Source organism: Amphiura filiformis, chromosome 16 (assembly GCF_039555335.1).
Source record: "Amphiura filiformis chromosome 16, Afil_fr2py, whole genome shotgun sequence".
NCBI lineage: Eukaryota > Metazoa > Echinodermata > Ophiuroidea > Amphilepidida > Amphiuridae > Amphiura > Amphiura filiformis.
The window spans coordinates 24,370,704-24,377,228 of NC_092643.1; the positions used below are offsets into that span (position 1 = coordinate 24,370,704).

General features: G+C 38.1%; 1 non-coding gene across 1 annotated transcript; it reads left to right on the forward strand.

Annotated features, from left to right (window-relative positions):
* Positions 1–6,180: 6,180 nt before the first annotated feature.
* Positions 6,181–6,254, forward strand: Trnat-agu (transfer RNA threonine (anticodon AGU)). The gene has a single exon. It is a non-coding gene; the product is annotated as a tRNA-Thr (tRNA).
* The last annotated feature ends 271 nt before the right edge of the window (positions 6,255–6,525 follow it).

Here is a 6,525-nt window from a genome sequence, read left to right on the forward strand (position 1 = left end):
GTGGAATCGAACCTCGGATCTCAATTCATTTATTTGTCGTTTTCGGGTGGTCTCAATTCATTATTTGTCGTTTTCTGGTGGTCTACATAGTTATCATAAAGAGATACATAGCTGTCTAACTATTTAATAAGCATTCGATTTATTATAGGATGTGGTACTTGGAAATATAGAAGAACCAGAGAGGGATGCGTCAATTTGCTACAAATGAGGAACCAGTATTTGAATCAGATTCGGACTCAGGGCCTTTGTGAAATTCATCAACTTTTGTGAGAGTAACAGGTCATTAGAAGATCATTAGAGTCATAGTTGTAAGGTCGTTTTGGATCAAAGATGCGGTTCTGTGTTTTCTGCTCTTTTAATAACCTTACCTCAATACTCTTCAACGGTAAAGCTAAAGCCCCATTTAATGTACATGATCGATCACGGAATGTGAGCATCGATCCATCCAACACTAAACCTACAGACCGATTTGGATCAGAATCAATCTCAAGGTTCTTCTTAGTTGAAGGTATCCGGGATGTGCCACGGTTTTGGGGTACCTTCGCTGCAGCGATTTTGGTATATCGATGGGTGGGTTTCAGTGAAGACTAATGCGACAAATTTGGCAACATTGCCCGTTAAAGCACCCAATTTGGGTATTATTAAGTGCTTTTGGGGCGCTTTTTGTGAAAAATTGGTATACTGATGGGTTGCAAAAACAGCAAAAAGTAGTAGAGAAATACCAGCAACCGAAAGTCTGCGTGGCACATTCGAATACCTCACCTCGGTCTCATAAATCTCATTCTACTTTTCACCGGAAATAGAATAGAGACAAGAATATGTAGCCGAGTGGTATATCCTTGAAAAATATTAGAGGTTTTCATCTTCTGATTATAAACCCCGATTGAATCCGATTCATGTTTTAAAAAAGGTTCGCTTAAATTTATCCTCCAAACTCAGACAAAGTTTCCATTTTTTCCAAATCTGTACAAATACTGTTTTTGCCCAGATTTTCTTAATCAAACAACATGCAGCAGCTTATGCTTAAAGCCACTTATATATAATACATTTTATTCCAAAACTTGAAACCACAGAGAAACTTCATCCCATCGTGTCGAGACATCAATAACAGAAAACCATATAAACACCTGGTTCTGGATAATAAGTACGATAACATCCCTTGTCAAAATTTGTGTTTCAAACTTTTCAATACTTACGGTCTACTTACGAGTGAAACGCAATACGAAAATAAGATTGCATTCGCTAGTTGAAGTGGGAGTGTTTTGGTTGGCGCACCACTCACTCCGCAGATGTGTAAACCGACTAAGCATGTTAAGAGCAAGTTATGAGTAAGACTATATCGTTCCTTCTATACCAAATGGGTAGATTTAGTACGTCTTTGTGTATACTAAGCATTTACTATGTTTTGAAGCGACAAAACATTCGTCGGTTGCAAAGAGGGCTACAGTATGCATGTACATGAAAAACATTTTAGTAGTAATTGTTTTACAAATTGCATCGAGTAATTGGAAACTACATATACTGTTGAAGGATTTTGAAAAAAGCGTTATTTTTAGTAAATGGAAAGTTTTGATACATATAGTGCCGATTTGTTAAGCAATTGTTTGGAATGATCGATTTGGTGAATGTAATAAAAGTTATTAAATTTGTAAATTGTGTTGATGCAGATAAAGCTAAGAGTTTAAAAGTTGGATTAAATTTCTAATCGTTTCTGGAATACAAAGTGTCATATTTTGCGTTTTACACTTGTTAGGGTTTCGACCTTCTCTACAACGTTAATAAAATACGTACACGGATTAGTTGAGAGTATAGAGCACCATAATGTTAGGTTTGTCAAAGCTTTGCCTAAATTGTGTTAATTTCACACGCCTCCGTGAAAATGTATCGACTTGCGTCGCTAACAACCAGTAATGATAACACATTTAAATGACAAGTAGTTGCGCAGTTCCGTCTTGTATGTAATAGTTTTGTTGTACTTCAGATATAGTTTTTTTAAATTTAGCAATAAAAACGAACCCACGAAATGATCATGATGATATAACAAATGATGCATCAGTGTGCTGATCAAAAATGAATGACTTGTATTTCATCTACTAATGAATAACTTTTTAGGGATGGTTATAACACTCTAAGGTGACCTTGATGGGTTATAAAAGACATATTACCATCAATCCAAGCCAGCTCTGAATCCAAGCAGACCTGCGTCAACTAAAATGACTCCAGTCTTACAGGTATAAGCCTATGCTAGGTAGATTTCGATTTTAAAATTGCCTGTTATTTAACCACCTTCGCGTGTTAAGGTGCTACTGATCACTTAATACAGTTTCCCCTTAAAATTCCACGTAGTATTGCATAAACTAGTATATTCTATTGTAGATTTACGAAGCACTCGATTTAACTGCTTTAAATGATATTTAACCGAGTCGTATCCACCCACAGTGCACTGGGGACAGAATATGCGGGGTGGGGGAATAGAAAATCCATCGGAGTATATAAGATGGCACTGAGGAAGAACTCAGTACACAATCTGGTCTCTGTTGATATGTTTCTTCACTAATATACTATGCAGGTGAACAAGTTGCTCTTGATATTTTTAACACCAACTTTCATTAACTTGTGCTGATTTAAACATTATATAATTAGTAGGCCATATCCTTGGTTTTTTTCCTTTTCAAGCCAAAATACCGACCTTAGCAATTCCATTGATTATAATGTGCAATAAGAATAAGAAAAGCCTTTAATTGTCACTATGTTACCTCTGACCAGCTCATCAGCTGGCAAAGAAACCAATTCCAGCAATTGCAAATGAAAGCAAATTGATTGATAAGCATTATAGTCATGTCACAATGCCAAGTAATTATTGTAAATAGAATAATAATAAAATTCCAGATCCGCCTAAGCTTATAAATATATCATCCATCCCTAGTTGAAAAGGAACCACGCTTAGCCGCCCAAATCACGGATACAGCGATTATGAAAAACAATAATATAACAGTGATGTGCATTAATAGTGACAAGTGCCTGTCGGCTTGTGAGATCTCATCAAACTATAAGTTTAGATTATTGGATGTACATATGCGAATAACGAGTAATAAAGATAGCATTTACATGCATGCAGGGCGTAATAACTAGCCTATAATTGAAGTCTCCTCGCGATATTAGGCATATTCATCAACTAGAGATCAAGGCGGGATGCGGGCAGGATGGTTAAATTAAAATGACGTCTATGAGCTCAACAGTTATATAGCCAGCCATGGATTCACAATTGGATCCGGTTGAAGAGCAACGTGGCGTGGTGAAAAACACGCTTTGGACATTTGAAGAAGGACGGTTCAATTCATGTATCACAGATTATTTCTTTCTTATGACCTTGAAGTTAAAATACAACCAGTATCTGTGGGATTCCATGTTGGTCGTTGCTTCTGTTTTCTTAAAGCTACACTTTGAAAAAAAAAAGATGTTGAATTGAGAATAGGCCTATAAACTGACCTGTAGATACCAGTTGTAGTCCTACCGATACATGGCATATTAGATGGCCTATAAGGGAAAGTTAGCCCATATTTACGATTAGACTTGATCCACTAGTCTTTCAACTGCTACGCACGGTCATCGGGTTGTGCTTACCATTTTATTCAGCCATTTTGAATAGTTTCGAGATCGGGGCCGAGAGACTCGGCTGATTTACGACGCCTTCAAGGTCACCTGCTCATGCTGATCTGCTGTCTGCCCCATACCCTGCCATTTTAGAAACGACGATGTTCAATGTTGGGCTTTACGTATGCTGCACACATGTATATTTGAGTGACCTTGAGAGTCGCATGAGCATTGGTGCTTTTGGCGAACCATCTGAAAAACATGCTTATGCATATACCTTAAAGACGAAACATATTATTTTTGTCCTTATATTTCACAAGCAAAATAAATGAAACAAATATGATATTGGATATTTACTTTTAAACAAGAAACTACGTGGAAGATATGAGGTTGATTTCAGCATTAACATACTCGTAATACTGGTTTTGTAAATAAATGAACACAAGTTACACGATGTATTACAGTTTGTCTACTCTGAAGTACAAAGTGACAACGCGCGCGTATACAGCGAGTAAACAGTGCGCAGTTATGCGTCTCTGCTGCATGTATGCGTGCCTTCAAAGTCGGCACAATGTGTGCGTCCGCGTCGCTACTTTCACTATGTACTTCAGAGTAGACTGACTGTAGTCTTTGATGCATTCGCTCCCATGCAGGTGCAACTCCTGGCGAATGGCCATGGCAACTTGCTGAGGTACTGGCTGAAGGAAAAGTATTTCATTGGCAATTTGTAAAAGACCAACTCCAGGCTTTCACATGGCCTCCTAAACTTGTAGATACGCCGAAAAGAAATCACGAGATTCTTCTTCTTTGTAAATGTGTTGAAAACATACACCCATTGAAAATTTCCTGACATAATATGTAACAAAAGAAATGTATGGCAACACTGGTCACACATTCCAATCGCTAGGCCCTGATAATCCTACGGAGCAATAGTATACTTGAAAGATAAGTGTCAGAATGATTGACATATGTTTGAGTCGTGGTTTGCGACTACGAAAAGCATATCAGCACGATCAGTGGCAGTACCATGAATGGAATCACAACAGATTACAAAAAGTTTTCAACAAGGCCCGATTGTTCTTTGTCTACGAGATACAAATTGTAAATCAAGTACTTGAATCGAACCATTGGATTCCAAAGGACTGGGAAGTTATCGCTGTCAAGGTCAAGCTAACTATTGGATCCTAAATGAGTGGGAAGTTATCACTGTCAAGGTCAAGCTAACTATTGGATCCCAAATTACTGAGAAGTTATCGCTTTCAAGGTCAAGCTAACTATTGGATCCCAAATGACTGGGAAGTAGTCGCTGTCAAGGTCAAGCTAACTATTGGATCCCAAATGACTGGGAAGTAGTCGCTGTCAAGGTCAAGCTAACTATTGGATCCCAAATGACTGGGAAGTAGTCGCTGTCAAGGTCAAGCTAACTATTGGATCCCAATCTTTGTATCTTTTTCTGCGCGTACAATCAAAAATCATAAACTTGAATCCAACTATTGGATCCCAAATGAATGGGAAGTTATCGCTGTCAAGGTCAGACTAACTTACGCTCGCTCTGGCAATAGAAGTTCTCAACATTTCCTGTGTGTGATAGGACAGACCAGGGTAATTTGTTGGTAATTAGTGGTATAATCTAGTTCGAGGTTATAAAGTAAGGCATCAAGGGGAAAACAATTGGGATATGATTGCAACTAATTGGTATATTATTACATCCATGTTCATGTTCGAATAATTGTCGCCCATTCTAAATATCTCATAAAACCCAAGGCATTTGCTTTATCATCATCTGAATTTAATGAAGCTGGTATACATTAATCTTGTACATATAATATCAATGTTCGTCGTAGACGCATTAATTGCTTATGAGCGTTTTTCGTGCACGTTTAGAGCATACATCCCTAGATCATTATTTTTTATTTTTTCTGCTTTTCCTCTCAGAAACGCAATATTATGTGTAATGTAGTATACGATATATTCCAAGGCCACGAGATGCTGATGTATGTTATTGATCAAAAACACTTTAGGTTCAAATCTTGAGCTGATTTATTTGAGAAAACATTTCATGAAACTGTTAAAATGTTTAACATTAAAAAAAATAAAGAAAACAAATAATAGGTATGCAACTTGAAACCTATGGTCCTATGAGTTAAAATGGTTCTAAGAGTTAATACTTCAGCAGCAACGAATAAGAGTCATTCATTGTTATAAGCTTGCTCTGATTCTCATTGCATAGTTCGGGAGCTATTGAAACACTAGGGTGGTTCTCGCACCATAGCTGGACTATTGGGCTTCGGCAGTATCGCGGGCTTTGGCAGTATCGCGGCATAGCAGTATTTGGCTTATGCATGCTACCACTAAACAAAATCAGACAATATCAGACACATTGCCAATTGTTTTGACTAAAGATAGATACCAGGGTAATTCATAACATTCCTGAACAATTGAGGCCCAGGAATTGAGGTCATTGCTTAGGAATACACGTTTGGGTGAAGCTAAATTGAAGGTCATTGATACAAGCTATTGCAGACCAACAAGCTATTGCGCAACAACAAAAGGTGAGTCTTTTTGTCTTCCGCTCTTCTCCAGTGTGCCTCTGTGGCTCAATTGGCTAGAGCGTCGTGCTAGTAATACGAAGGTCGCCGGTTCGAATCCGGTCAGATGCATAGGTTTTTTCTCAACGTTTATGTGCACTGGCTGCACTGGGTAGAAATTAAAATTTGTACATCCTATCAACCCAGAGAACTAAGTATAGACGAATCCAACGAGCCAAGTCATGGTCCGGATTTGGTCGGCCATGACGGGTCCCCGCATGCACCACACTGGTGTAGTGACTGCCCAATTGGGTGGATTAAAGCCGCTTAAAATCGATGTTAGATTCTTTTGTGTTGTAAACTGTCATCATTCTTTTGTCTACGTGTAACACGAGTGATAGAA